Raw genomic sequence first — 16,286 nt, 5'->3', positions numbered from 1 at the left:
GGAGTAAATTAGAAAGTTGCTTAAAATTTCATGCTCAAACTGAATCACGAAAGAAAAATTTTGGGTACAGTGTCCCTTTAAGCATTTACATAGGGTATATAAGCACGCTCTATTGACCGTATTGCTTTATCGAGACAGGTACAGGTCTAGGCATTGGAGGTTAGAGATAGTCAGAGATAGAAAGAGATACAGAGAGAGATAGTGAGATATAGTGAGAGAGATAGGGGCCTATCTATCAAGCTCTGAAAGGAGCTTGACGGCCCGTGTTTCTGGCGAGTCTTCAGACTTTCCCTTGTCAACTCCCTGAAAGGACTGTGATGCACTGTAACATTGCCAGATGGCTCCAAAGGGGCTATGCTGGCCTTTGTTTTCCCTTGTCATTTCCCTCCAGGGACTATGATGCACTATGTCACCTAGTCAGATGGCTCCAAAGGGGATATATTGGCCTTTGTTTTCCCTTGTCAACTCCCTGAAAGGACTGTGATGCACATCTCAAGTGCATTATTAAATGTGACCAACATAGAGTACTTTTAAACACATGCTCATGGATTGACTTATGAGAGTCCACTAATTGGATATGTGAGTGCGTCATATGAGAAAATATAAATGGCCACTCCACATAGGCTTTGAAACAAGGTAATTACTGATGACTAAATAGATTAAGATGATTTCCTTGGTAATGTTAATATAATTATTTTAAGCTTGATGGTTCAATCAATTACTATTCCAAACATTTACACAGTAGACAGTACCTTTCTTATTAACTAATAACAACAGAATGCTATTTGACATTACATTTCCATAGTTTTTTTTTTTTAATAGTAAATGAATTTGTTTAACATGTTTTTAATATATCTTTTACATTCAGATTAAATGTATGTCATCCCAATATTAATAGACACGTTCAGACTTGAATATTTTAGGTTATAAAAATATTAATGTTTGTCTTAGTGAAATGGACAGTCTACACATAAATCATGTTAAAAACCCTTTACTGATCATACATCATGAAATTAAATCAATGAATTTCAACATGATTATGTTTTATGTATACTTAGAAATGGCTGATAAGCTCAGAATAATGATGACAAAATGAGCTGGTCTGCATCTAGACACTCATATGAATAGCAATGACTCTCTGTACAATTATAAGATGATTATTTTGTGATTGGATATAATATGCATGTTATGTTACACAATTTGTACATATGATTTAAAAATACATATGTTGCATGAATAAAAACCTATTGTAAACAAGTCTAAATAATATCTACCAAAATGTGAAGACTAGACCACTAATATGAAAATTAAATCTATTAGTTCATCAAGGTGATTGGATAGAAAATTATGTCTTGCACAGATGTACTATTTCTTCAAATATTAGAGATCAGATTCTTATCATATTCATCTATGGAACATTTCAAAAGATCGATTGGTCCCTGTGAGGAGACCAATCTCGCCACTGTGCATTGGAGGAGCCTGGTTGCTCGCCTGCTTTCTTTAGACTATGGCCCCCTGTTGAAACGCTTGATTTTCCCCTGCAGGGAAACCAAGGCTGGGTTGTTCGGTGCTTGCCCTATTTGAACAGTAATACCCCAGATAGCTATGCCATGGAGCCCATTCGTATAATGAAAGACTATGTGAAAGATTTTGGCTCCATGGCAATTGAACTGTATGAGTGTGACCTGAGCGCCATTCAGTAATAATGTGCGCTCAGATCTAGGTTAGCTGGGGATTTGTTGAATGTACCTGTTTTATGCAATAGCTGCACAGTTATATATTTTTATGTATATTATTGTCTTTTGCTACCATGTGTTCAATGGAGTTTTGCCTCTGCCATTGGAGATATGTATTACTTCCCAATTATCTCCAGGATAGAAGACTCTGTGGAACTGGTTTTGGGCAGAAAAGCCATGCTTCATTTGGTCACAAAGGGAACTGTAATTTTCTGCCTGTGATAATTACATCAACCATTGTGTAAGGTAATTGTATCAACCATTGTGTAAGGTAACTGCATCAACCATTGTGTAGGTAATTGTATCAGGCAGAGGGGATGATTTTGTGTGGGAGTGTCTGAGAGTATTGCATGTGTTTATTGGTTGTTTTACAAAACCCTGTGGGTGGTACTAATGTGTAAGAATGTGTATATAAGAACAATAAACCCACAGCTCTTGCTGATATCTGTTTGACCCTCAACATGGAGCTTTGACTCATGCTTGGGGGGAGGGAGAGGGGAAATTTACTGTATGCTGTGCCTCTGAAAGTGAAGATCTACTAAACGGCGGTTTAACCCTTTTATGCTTGGGGGTGCCATAACAATTGGTGACAGCGGTGGGATCGTTCCCACAGCCAGAAGGACAGCTACAGGAGACACCATTCCATGGATTAACAAGTTGGGGGCAACGCACATCCCAGTACAGCGACCCTAAAAGCAACAGAATGGAACCAGCAGTGTTATATGAGGAGGAGGACCTGGATGGCCGGGATGCATTAAGGAAAGGCATCTGGTACCAGGCCCTGGATAATGTACAATACCAGCAGGGTAAGAGTCTCCCCAGTGTAGAGCAGTGGTTGCAGAAGCAAGTGGCCCTGCGGATGCCCTTCCTGGGAGAGCAGACCCTAGAGGAATGGGTGAAGGAACTAGAGCACCGGGTATGGCAGGAGCTATGGCTGGAGGATGCCTACCAGGTGCTCTGGTGGTATATAGCACAGTATATACCCTGGACAGCTGAGCATGACAAAAAAGAGGGAGCGGAGTTTGATGGTCCTGGCTTGTTATGGGAGTCCTTTTCAGAGCCTGACTTTGGGAGCCCTGTGCAGACCAGACTTCAGGACATTTTCTCTGAGAGGGAGGCTAGGCATGACTGGGCTGACCCCCATGAGGTAGAGCAAGACCTGGCTCACTTAGCAGCCCTGGAGTGGGAACTGGAGCAGGACTACCGAGATCTCTTCCACTCCATTGGGAAGGCTCAGCAGGACAGCAAGGTGAAAGACCCAGATCCAGACACTTTAAGCTGGGAAGATATTATGGAGATTTACTGGGAAGGACCCCAGGTGGCCGGTGGAGATGGGACCTAGGTCTCTCCACCGGTCCTGCAGGGAATTAGGAGCCCAGACTCCATCCCCCAGTGGCAGGCTGAGTTACAGGGGGCAGAGACAGTTGGTCCTGTCCCCCAGCAGCAGAGTGATATGCAGGGAATTGGGAGCCCAGACTCCATTCTCCAGCGGCAGGCTGAGTTACAGGGGACAGAGAAAGTTGGTTCTGCCCCCCATCAGCAGAGTGAGATGCAGGGGATTGGGAGCCCAGTCTCCATTCCCCAGTGGCTGTAAGTACATATGGGAGAGGAGCTTGTTACCCCCTCTCTCCAGCGGCAGCTTAACGCACCAGGGGGAGACAGTAAGCCCCACAACCGTGCATATGGGACCGTGGTCTCTGCACTTACAGCACAGGGGGTAGGGACAGTCGGTCCTGTCCCCCAGCAACAGGGCTGTTTAGCCAGAGAGTTGGTCTCCCCCTACAGCAGCATGGTGCTTTGTCCAAAGGGGAGACAGTCGGTCTCCCCCCACAGCAGCATGGTGCTTTGTCCAAAGGGGAGATGGTCGGTCTCCCCCTCCAGCAGCCAGGCTCCCACCAGGCTACTTCCGTGGTAGTGCTGGCACCAGGGCAGAGTACAGCTGGTCTCTGCCCACCTCACAACCCACCAATTCAGCATACCAGTCCCCCACACAGCCGTGGTGAGGCACCTGGACATGGACAAGTTTCTACTCTACCCAGGTGTAGTGACCATTTATTGTGGGTGGGCTGTACTGCTGATTGTGTTTTGTGGGTGGGTTGCTGGACTAACCAGGGCACTGACCGGCAGGAGGTCAGATACCCTGTTAGTCTGTTTGGAAAAGGGGAGAGATGTGACGAGACCAATCTCGCCACTGTGCAATGGAGGAGCCTGGTTGCCTGCCTGATGCCTTTAGACTATGGCCCCCTGTTGAAACTCCTGATTTTCCCCTGCAGGGAAATGAAGGCCGGGTCATTCGGTGCTTGCCCTATTTGAACAGTAATACCCCAGATAGCTATGCCATGGAGCCCATTCGTATAACGAAAGACTATGTTAAAGACTTTGGCTCCATGGCAATTGAACTGTATGTGTGTGACCTGAGTGCCATTCACTAATAATGTGCACTCAGATCTAGGCTATCTGGGGATTTGTTGAATGTACCTGTTTTATGCAATAGCTGCACAGTTATATATTTTTATATATATTATTGTCTTTTGCTACCATGTGTTCAATGGAGTTTTGCCTCTGTCCTTGGAGATAATTGTATTACTTCCCAATTATCTCCAGGATAGAAGACTCTGTGGAACTGGTTTTGGGCAGAAAAGCAATGCTTCATTTGGTCACAAAGGGAACTGTAATTCTCTGCCTGTGATAATTACGTCAACCATTGTGTAAGGTAATTGTATCAACCATTGTGTAAGGTAACTGCATCGATCATTGTGTAAGGTAATTGTATCAACCATTGTGTAAGGTAACTGCATCAACCATTGTGTAGGTAATTGCATCAGGCAGAGGGGATGATTTTGTGTGGGAGTGTCTGAGAGTATTGTATGTGTTTATTGGTTGTTTTACAAAACCCTGTGGGTGGTACTAAAGTGTAAGAATGTGTATATAAGAACAATAAACCCACAGCTCTTGCTGATATCTGTTTGACCCTCACCATGGAGCTTTGACTCATGCTTGGGGGGAGGGAGAGGGGAAATTTACTGTATGCTGTGCCTCTGAAAGGGAAGATCTACTAAACGGCGGTTTAACCCTTTTATGCTTGGGGGTGCCGTAACAGTCCCTGTTTCAAAATCAATCCAGACAGACAATTAACATTTTGAATAACAACTGGTGACAACTATAGGATAATACATGTGGGGCATATAGATAACTTTGTGCAATGTACAGTAATGTTATTGCTGACACAACACATATTGATCATAATGCAAGACATAAGATATATTTAAAACTATGTCATCATGGCGCTTTTAGAATATGCTTATATATAAAGGTAATCCTAGAGGGAAATATGTTTTTTAAATCACAGTATTGTTTCATCAAAACAGTGTAATGGGTAAGAAAGATATTTGTATCTTGATATCTTGATATAAATACAATATAAATATTTGAGACTGTCCCGCTAAAGCAATTGTCTATTCCATATGTTAATGTAATGAATTGGGTAGAGCATGAAATTTCAATCAAATATATAATTTCCTACTATCATCATGAATATTGAATTCTCTTTATATCTTAATTAGAAGACTAAAAAATGTAAGCATATGAGATGTGTCTTTTTATATTCAGCACCTGTGTACCCATTTCTGATTGTAGTTTAAATGTAGCCAACAACTGTCAAGCACTACCCAGGTGCTGAATACAAAATGGCCCAACCCCTAAAATTACATTCAACTAAAGATAGCAAGATTATGAAGAATATCTTAGAATACTAATAAATTCTGATTTTTATTACAATGTTATTCTATATCAGAATCATGATTTTTCCTTTTAAATACACTTTACATGTAATTAGAGGATCCATCTTCATATAGATCAATGTGAATGTATTAGGCAATGTTATGTACAAATTTGTAAGCCAAAAGTGAAGTATAATGAGACATACCAGAATGGGACAAACCAGAGGTTGAGGGTCCAGCACCAACATCCATATCTGTAAAATATTCAATCAAGATTGGATATCATTATTAAAAATCATAACCTAGACACAAACAATCATACATTTTTAAATATTTTGACAAGCGAGATCATTGTTTTGTAAACATTTATGTATAAATATCAGGAATTGTAACATAATCCTAGGTAGTCTCACGTGTTATTTTATTAGAATTTGAAGTGTGCCTTTTATGTTAAAGGGACAGTTTATTCAGAATCCAAAGTTCATTAATTACATAGGGAATGCAAGTTCACTTGTAACATCAAATTGTGTTTGATCTCTTGTTATTCTTTGTTGAAAGATAAAAAAAATGCTGATAATATGCTTTTATTAATCTTGATATGGAAATATTCTTTCAATTCATTTTGCCCTTTTCAATGGCTAGAGGACGAAAGTTAAGGTTTGCCATTCAGATAACATTGTGACCACGCCCATGGATTCACAAGGTAGAGGGCACTGATTGGCTAAAAATAAGCCGGTACAAACTAAATAATTAAGGGGTCAGTCTGCAATGGCTAATCACAGATTTAAAAAATATTTTCTAAAAAATTAAATGTTATCAATAAAACAGTATTTAGAAATAAAAGGGATCATGTATGTTTTTAAATATTATTTTTTTGTTGGTGACTGTCCCTTTGAGTCATTTTTTATATTCTTGCATTGATATCAATGGTTAGACATTTATCTGTGATTATTTATTTTTCAATTCCTAGTATAGATCATTTCTTTTTGAATCTTGATACTCATGATACTGTATTTGTAACATTTATCAAAATGAATGTATACATATGAACAACATGTCTAAAGTAATGCCACTGTAACAGCAAACTCATGTTTATGTCTGCGCATTTATTTTATCGATGAGCATTGTGTAATAATTAAAAGCGTAATTGCGCATCCGTGACTATGAATTTATTGGGATCTAGTAGTGTGTTGAGTATATTTTCTAACTTTTTAAAATATATTAACCATTTTGTGTATTACGATACTCGAATATAATGATTGTAAATATTTAATCATGCAAATTAATATTTCAAAGTTATGTATGAATCGATATTCAATGGATAAAATGGCGTTGGATTGAGAGTTCACGGATGCGCACATCCGTTTTACCTCTGTGAAGCATAATCGTTATTGCACAATAAAGATCATTATTCCTATATGATGTTTGACAATTCTAAATTAAAATGTATACCACCCAACTTAACTTCTGTTGTGAATTCTATATATGTTGAAAACATGACTGTATACACATTGCTTAAATATATACTAAAATATTAAAATATTATATTAAGTCTGATCTTTACCTTGTTCAGCCTCTGTCCCACTTTCTCCCAGGTCACCAATTGGAGGTACACTGGCCTCCGGGTCATGATTTTCATGGCCATCACCTGGGGGCTGGGAGGGGGGAAAGGACTTGGTGGCTGCAAATGCGCAGGGGAATCCGAGATTGAGGAGCACGCATAACATCTCTTCATGAAGTTTGAAGACAAGTTTGCGTGGGGGTGGGCCCGTATCCTTACCTGTCCGACGGGCACGAGTCCACTCCCTCATGAGGCAAACTTTATTCCACAGACGCAACCTCATATCCCCAAATCTCCTGCACATTTGGAAGTGTGTCCTCTGGATGTCTGCTACCCCATTAACTGTGATAGCGACAGATGCCCAGATGGCTCTTTTTACCGGCCCAGTCATCAACCTCCTCCGAGCCCCATAGAGCTGTGAATAAAACTCCATGACCGCGCACACCAGTGCAGCACTTTCCTCCCTAGTGAACCAGGGAGTAGACATCCTGACCAACAAACAGGCATTAGAGAACTGACAAAAATGGCAACGTGGAATGGACTTTTATATGGGGAAGTAAACATGAGATACACCATGGGACATAGTATCTGTACATCTGATTGGATAAAATAATGTAATATTGTTAGCATGTCTGTGAGGCCATATTGGCCTCTATTAATCAAGCCGTCAACCACAAATACGCTGGAATTCCGCAGTGTATTTGTGACAAGGCTGATTCGCCATAGTTATCAACCCCTACTGCTCGGCAAAAGTAGAATATAGGGACGTAAGCTTTGATCCGCTGAACTCAGTCTGACACAGATCGATTATTACGTCACGGCACAATCTGACTACTTTTGGTAGTTATCAAACTACTACCAGGTACGCTTGCCGCTATTCCGGGCCAGTGTACCTGGTTTTCAATGGGAGTGTGACCACAGCGAAAGTTCATGTTCGCTGCAGCCTGATATCCCATTGATTCCTATGGGAAACGTCTGCAGCTAACACCCTAACATGTACCCCGAGTCTAAACACCCCTAATCTGTCCCCCCCCTACACCGCCGCAACTAAATAAATGTATTACCCCCTAAACCGCAGCTCCTGAACCCCGCCGCCACCTACATTATACATATTAAACCCTAATCTGCCACCGCCTATACCGCCGCCACCTACATAAACTTATTAACCCCTATCCTGCGGATCCCGGACCCCGCCGCAACTAAATACATTTTTTAACCCCTAAACCTCCGCTCCCGGACCCCGCCGCCACCTATATTAAACTTATTAACCCCTAAACCTAAGTCTAACACTAACAACCCCCTAACTTTAATATTATTTTAATAAATCTAAATAAAACTTACTCGTATTAACAAAATTAAAACTAAATACTTACCTGTAAAATAAACCCTAAGATAGCTACAATATAATTAATAATTACATTGTAGCTATTTTAGGGTTTATATTTATTTATAGGCAACTTTGAATTTATTTTAACTAGGTACAATAGCTATTAAATAGTTAATAACTATTTAATAGCTACCTAGTTAAAAGAATTACAAAATTACCTGTAAAATAAATCCAAACCTAAGTTACAATTAAACCTAACACTACACTATCATTAAATAAATTAAATAAATTACCTACAATTACCTAAAATTAAATTAAATTAAAGAAAGTAAACTATAGTACAAAAAAAACAACACTAAATTACAGAAAATAAAAAAGAATTACAAGAAGTTTAAACTAATTACACTAATCTAAGCCCCCTAATAAAATAATAAAGCCCCCCAAAATAAAAAAATGCCCTACCCTATTCTAAATTACCAAGTAACCAGCTCTTTTACCAGCCCTTAAAAGGGCTTTTTGCGGGTCATTGCCAAAAGTAATCAGCTCTTTTACCTGAAAAATAAAATACAACCTCCCCCCAACATTAAAACCCACCACCCACATACCCCTACTCTAACCCACCCAATCCCCCCTTAAAAAACCTAACACTAACCCCCTGAAGATCTCCCTACCTTGAGCCGTCTTCACCCAGCCGAGCCAAATTCTTCATCCAATCTGGGCGATGTGGTCCTCCATCCGGTAGAAGTCTTCATCCAAGCGGCAAAGAAAAGGTCCTCCATCCGGGCGATGTCTTCCTCCAAGCGGCATCTTCTATCTTCTTTCTTCCGGCTCCATCTTCAGACCACCGACGCGGAACATCCACCTTCCCCGACGGACTAACAACGAATGACAGTTCCTTTAAGGGATGTCATCCAAGATGGCGTCCCTTGAATTCCGATTGGCTGATAGGATTCTATCAGCCAATCGGAATTAAGGTAGGAAAAATCTGATTGGCTGATTCAATCAGCCAATCAGATTGAAGTTCAATCCGATTGGCTGATCCAATCAGCCAATCGGATTGAGTTTGCATTCTATCGGCTGATCTATTGAGTCAATAGTTTTTTAGTTTATTTTTTTTATTTTTTTATTTTTTGTTTTAGTTTTCTTGGGCCTAGATTTAGAGTTGGGCGGTAGCCGTGAAAACCAGCGTTAGAGGCTCCTAACGCTGGTTTTTACCGCCCTCTGGTATTTGGAGTCAGTCAGGAAAGGGTCTAACGCTCACTTTCAAGCCGCGACTTTTCCATACCGCAGATCCCCTTACGTCATTTGCGTATCCTATCTTTTCAATGGGATCTTTCTAACGCCAGTATTTAGAGTCGTGGCTGAAGTGAGCGTTAGAAATCTGACGACAAAACTCCAGCCGCAGAAAAAAGTCAGTAGTTAAGAGCTTTCTGGGCTAACGCCGGTTTATAAAGCTCTTAACTACTGTGCTCTAAAGTACACTGACACCCATAAACTACCTATGTACCCCTCAACCGAGGTCCCCCCCACATCGCCGCCACTCGATTAAATTTTTTTAATGTTATACTTATGTACCCCTAATCTGTTGCCCCTAACACCGCCGACCCCTATATTATATTTATTAACCCCTAACCTGCCCCCCACAACGTCGCCGCCAGCTACCTACAATAATTAACCCCTAATCTGCCGACCGCAAAGCGCCGCCACCTACGTTATCCTTATGTACCCCTAATCTGCTGCCCCTAACAACGCCGACCCCTATATTATATTTATTAACCCCTAATCTGCCCCCCTCAACGTCGCCTCCACCTGCCTACACTTATTAACCCCTAATCTGCTGAGCGGACCGCACCGCTACTATAATAAAGTTATTAACCCCTAATCTGCCCTCCCTAACATCGCCGACACCTAACTTCAATTATTAACCCCAAATCTGCCGACCGAATCTCGCCGCTACTGTAATAAATGGATTAACCCCTAAAGCTAAGTCTAACCCTAACACTAACACCCCCCTAAGATAAATATAATTTAAATCTAACTAAATAAATTAACTCTTATTAAATAAATTATTCCTATTTAAAGCTAAATACTTACCTGTAAAATAAACCCTAATATAGCTACAATATAAATTATAATTATATTATAGCTATTTTAGGATTTATATTTATTTTACAGGTAACTTTGCACTTATTTTAACCAGGTACAATAGCTATTAAATAGTTAAGAACTATTTAATAGCTAAAATAGTTAAAATAATTACAAAATTACCTGTAAAATAAATCCTAAGCTAAGTTACAATTAAACCTAACACTACACTATCAATAAATTAATTAAATAAAATACCTACAATTATCTACAATTAAACCTAACACTACACTATCAATAAATTAATTAAATACAATATCTACAAATAAATACAATGAAATAAACTAACTAAAGTACAAAAAATAAAAAAGAACTAAGTTACAAAAAATAAAAAAATATTTACAAACATTAGAAAAATATTACAACAATTTTAAACTAATTACACCTACTCTAAGCCCCCTAATAAAATAACAAAGCCCAGCAAAATATAAAAATGCCCTACCCTATTCTAAATTAAAAAAGTTCAAAGCTCTTTTACCTTACCAGCCCTGAACAGGGCCCTTTGCGGGGCATGCCCCAAAGAATTCTGCTCTTTTGCCTTTAAAAAAACCACATACAATACCCCCCCCCCCAACATTACAACCCACCACCCACATACCCCTAATCTAACCCAAACCCCCCTTAAATAAACCTCACCCTCAGCCCCTGAAGATCATCCTACCTTATCTTCACCATGCCAGGTTCACCGATCCGTCCTCGTAAGTCTTGATCCAAGCCTCGGAAGTGTTGATCCAAGCCCAAGCGGGGGGCTGAAGAGTGACGTCCATCCTCGGGCTGAAGTCTGGATCCAAGCTGCAGGCTGAAGAAATCCATCATCGGGCTGTAGTCGGAAGTCCATCATCGGGATGAAGTCTTCTATCAAGCAGCATCTTCAATCTTCTTTCTTCCGGAGCTGAGCCATCTTCTTCCCAGCTGACACATATCCATCCTCTTCTAACGACGCCTACTAGCCGAATGACGGTTCCTTTAATTGACGTCATCCAAGATGGATCAGCCAATCGGATTGAACTTGAATCTGATTGGCTGATTCCATCAGCCTATCAGAATTTTCCTACCTTAATTCCGATTGGCTGATAGAATCCTATCAGCCAATCGGAATTCGACGGACGCCATCTTGGATGACATCATTTAAAGGAACCATCATTCGGCTAGTAGGCGTCGTTAGAAGAGGATGGATCCGCGTCGGCTGGGAAGAAGATGGCTCCGCTCCGGAAGAAAGAAGATTGAAGATGCTGCTTGATAGAAGACTTCATCCCGATGATGGACTTCCGACTTCAGCCCGATGATGGATTTCTTCAGCCGCCGCTTGGATCCAGACTTCAGCCTGAGGATGGATGTCACTCTTCAGCCCCCCACTTGGGCTTGGATCAACACTTCCGAGGCTTGGATCAAGACTTCCGAGGACTGATCGGTGAACCTGGCATGGTGAAGATAAGGTAGGAAGATCTTCAGAGGCTTAGTGTTAGGTTTTTTTAAGGGGGGTTTGGGTTAGATTAGGGGTATGTGGGTTGTGGGTTGTAATGTTGGGGGGGGTGTATTGTATGTGTTTTTTTTACAGGAAAAAGAGCTGAATTATTTGGGGCATGCCCCGCAAAGGGCCCTGTTCAGGGCTGGTAAGGTAAAAGAGCTTTGAACTTTTTTAATTTAGAATAGGGTTGGGCATTTTTTTATTTTGGGGGTCTTTGTTATTTTATTAGGGGGCTTAGAGTAGGTGTAATTAGCTTAACATTGTTGTAATATTTTTCTAATGTTTGTAAATATTTTTTTATTTTTTGTAACTTCGTTCTTTTTTATTTTTTGTACTTTAGTTAGTTTATTTCATTGTATTTATTTGTAGATATTGTATTTAATTTATTTATTGATAGTGTAGTGTTAGGTTTAATTGTAGATAATTGTAGGTATTTTATTTAATTAATTTATTGATCGTGTAGTGTTAGGTTTAATTGTAACTTAGGTTAGGATTTATTTTACAGGTAATTTTGTAATTATTTTAACTATTTTAGCTATTAAATAGTTCTTAACTATTTAATAGCTATTGTACCTGGTTAAAATAAATACAAAGTTACCTGTAAAATAAATATAAATCCTAAAATAGCTATAATATAATTATAATTTATATTGTAGCTATATTAGGGTTTATTTTACAGGTAAGTATTTAGCTTTAAATAGGAATAATTTATTTAATAAGAGTTAATTTATTTCGTTAGATTTAAATTATATTTAATTTAGGGGGGTGTTAGTGTTAGGATTAGACTTAGCTTTAGGGGTTAATCCATTTATTACAGTAGCGGCGAGATTCGGTCGGCATATTAGGGGTTAATAATTGAAGTTAGGTGTCGGCGATGTTAGGGAGGGCAGATTAGGGGTTAATACTATTTATTATAGGGTTATTGAGGCGGGAGTGAGGCGGATTAGGGGTTAATAACTTTATTATAGTAGCGGTGCGGTCCGCTCGGCAGATTAGGGGTTAATAAGTGTAGGCAGGTGGAGGCGACGTTGAGGGGGGCAGATTAGGGGTTAATAAATATAATATAGGGGTCGGCGGTGTTAGGCGCAGCAGATTAGGGGTACATAGCTATAATGTAGGTGGCAGCGGTGTACGGAGCGGCAGATTAGGGGTTAATAATAATATGCAGGGGTCAGCGATAGCGGGGGCGGCAGATTAGGGGTTAATAAGTGTAAGGTTAGGGGTGTTTAGACTCGGGGTTCATGTTAGGGTGCTTTTTTGCAGGTGTTAGGTTTTTATCAGCTCAAACAGCCCCATTGTTTTGTCTATGGGGGAATCGTGCACGAGCACGTTTTTGAAGCTGGCCGCGTCCGTAAGCACCGCTGGTATTGAGAGTTGAAGTTGCGGTAAATATGCTATACGCTCCTTTTTTGGAGCCTAACGCAGCCATTCTGTGAACTCTAAATACCAGCGGTATTTAAAAGGTGCGGCCAGGAAAAAGCACGCGTAGCTATCGCACCCCTTTGGCTGCAAAACTCTAAATCTAGGCGTTAGTTTTTTATTTTTATTTACCTTTACCTAAAAGATTTCAGTTTTTTTTTTAATTAAGTTGTACAGTTTATAGGTCACATTAATGGTGGAAAAAGTTCTGAAATTATTTATCTTTGTCTCATTTTTTTACATCACAGAAACCTGACATTTTAACAGGGGTGTGTAGACTTTTTATATCCACTTGTATATATATTTTTTAAATGTTATTAAAGATGAATTTATTGTACAGTGTTTGCATGAGTTTAAGTGTACTTTGCATAATATTTTTGAAGTGCTTAGTGAAGGATTTTGGTTGCAATATATCAATAACTAATGGTCTTGGATAGCGTTATGGATTTGTGCGTAGATGGGGATCTTTGTTGCGTTATGGAAATGGGCCATAACGCTACAATTTGAATCATAATGTACCCCTCGCAATCTAGCTGAAAGTGTTTAAATGTTTATTTACTGTAAATATTTCACATTGCATTTAAAGTTCCTGTAAAATATCTCTTAGATTTCGGACCTGATTTTAAAAACATGTAATGTTTAGCAGCACTTTAAGAAATTGCAGATGTTATTAATAGAAATAAATAAATAAAGGGACATTAAACACGTTGCGTTTGTGAAATAAAATGTTATTTCTGCCTAATAATAATAATATATATATATATATATATATATATATATTTATCTTTGCAATATATTTTCATTATTTAATTTGCCCTATTTTTCTATAATTTAACACTTAAAATAATTAACCCTGCTATATATGTTGTTAGCTTTCCCCAGCAGCTGTGATGAGATAAAGAACTGCAAACCAATGTGAGTTTTGATATCAAAATGACCGTGGCCAGCTGTGTCTACTTCAGTAACAAAACCTGACTGGCTCCCACAAATATGGCCAGTAGTAGGAGAAGATTGACCATTACAAAACAAATGAAGCACACATGGGGGCTGATTTATCAAAGCTTCAACTGATAATGCACTGGTGGTGCACTAGTAGATATAGGGATAAAAATGTAATGAGAGACAAAGATGTAACATAATCCATGAGTAGTAATGTATTTATTTCAAAACATGGGGACAATATTATTGCTCCAAATTTGTTGCAAAGTATTTTTCCAAATTTAAAGAAGTGAAGAAAAAGGAGAGGCGTTTGTGTGTACCAGTATAGAACAGGTTAATCAACCTAAAGTCCCCAAATCAGGGTACTCACATTTTTGTGGAGCACTAAGACAGTGCTATCAGGTGCAGGCTGGGTATTTAGCAGCAACCCAGCTTACTGAGACCCCCACTTCAAGAGCAAGAACACTGGAACAGGAAAGCTGGAACACTGGAGATCTAGAGCCCCAAGGGCTGGGAGTAGGGGATAATCCACAGCTGACAGCTCCCAATGGGAATGATTGGTAAGTGGTGAATAGTAGGTAAACAGCAAATGGTTCAAGTATATAAAAAGATTTATTTAAAATCATACACAGATAAAAAAAGGAACCATAAGGTAGGGTATGTAAATAGCCCTCCTTATATATGCAACGCGTTTCTCAGCGCTTCACAACGCTGTTTCATCAGGCATAAAATACAAACTATTCATAGCCTTTAAATACCCCTAACTTACCAATCAATCATGTGGAAAAATACTTACACCTGGGGACCGCCCCCTCAGGGGTAGGTTCCCAACAGCTTAACCCTTAGTTTAAAGTGTGTATTTCATTACCCTAAAAATTTAAATTCTAAACCTTATATATAACTATATGATCTATAATCTGGTTTAGAGCTCTGTATATAATTAATTAAAGTGTATATATGTTTATTAAAGATATTTAAAGGCCATTGGTAGTTTATTGTAGGCTAGGGGTTTTTTTATTTTCAGGGGGCTTTTTTATTTTCATAGGGCTATTAGATTAGGTGTAAAAAAATAAATATTTTTGATAATTTGATTTGTTATTTTTCGTAATTTAGTGTTTGTTTTTTTTGTAACTTAGTGGGTTTTTTTTTTGTAACTTAGTGTTTGTTTTTTTCTGTAATTTAGTACTTTTAATAAGGTTTAATTGTATATTTAAATAATTTTAGTAGGGTTAGGTTTTTATAATATGTAATTTAGTTTACTTAATTGATAGTTTAATTTAATTTTAGTATAATAGTTAGGGTAGGTTAATTAATAGTTTAAATTAGTTTATTTTAATTCTACAGGTAAGTTTTAATTTATATTAAGATAGGGATCTTGTCATTTTAATTTAAAGTTAAGGGGTTGATAGGTTTAGGGGTTAATATCTTAATTTAGTTTTTGGCGATGTGGGGGGTTTAGGGGTTAATGGGTTTAGTTAGTGGTGGTGATGTGTGAGGCCAGAGGTTTAGGGGTTAAGTTTATTTAATGGCGGCGGTGTCGGGGAGTGGCGGAATATGGGTTAATACAGTTTATTTAGGTGTCGGCGATGTCGGGGGCGGCAGATTAGGGGTGTTTAGACTCAGGTTTATATTAGGGTGTTAGGTGTAAATGTAACTTGTTTTCTACCATAGAAATCAACGGGGTATATTTCATTGTCTTGCAGCATTGAACTACTGTGGAACTGTTTGTAAAAATCCAAACGATCTAGTCCAAATTTGAAATTATTGGAGACAAACACATATAAGGCGATTTAGCCCTGGGGAATTATATGTAAACGCTCCTTGGACTGAATTATAACAGTTATTATAAGCGCTTGACTACTATTATAATCGTTTTACTTATGCTGGTTATTAACCCATTCATTTCATTATCATCTAAGTGATTTATACAGCTGAAAGTCTGGCGGAAAGAAACCCGCATTCATTTTATAGT

Source organism: Bombina bombina, unplaced genomic scaffold, assembly GCF_027579735.1.
Source record: "Bombina bombina isolate aBomBom1 unplaced genomic scaffold, aBomBom1.pri scaffold_599, whole genome shotgun sequence".
NCBI lineage: Eukaryota > Metazoa > Chordata > Amphibia > Anura > Bombinatoridae > Bombina > Bombina bombina.
The sequence above is the reverse complement of the archived record's forward strand: the minus strand, read 5'-3'. Positions refer to the sequence as shown.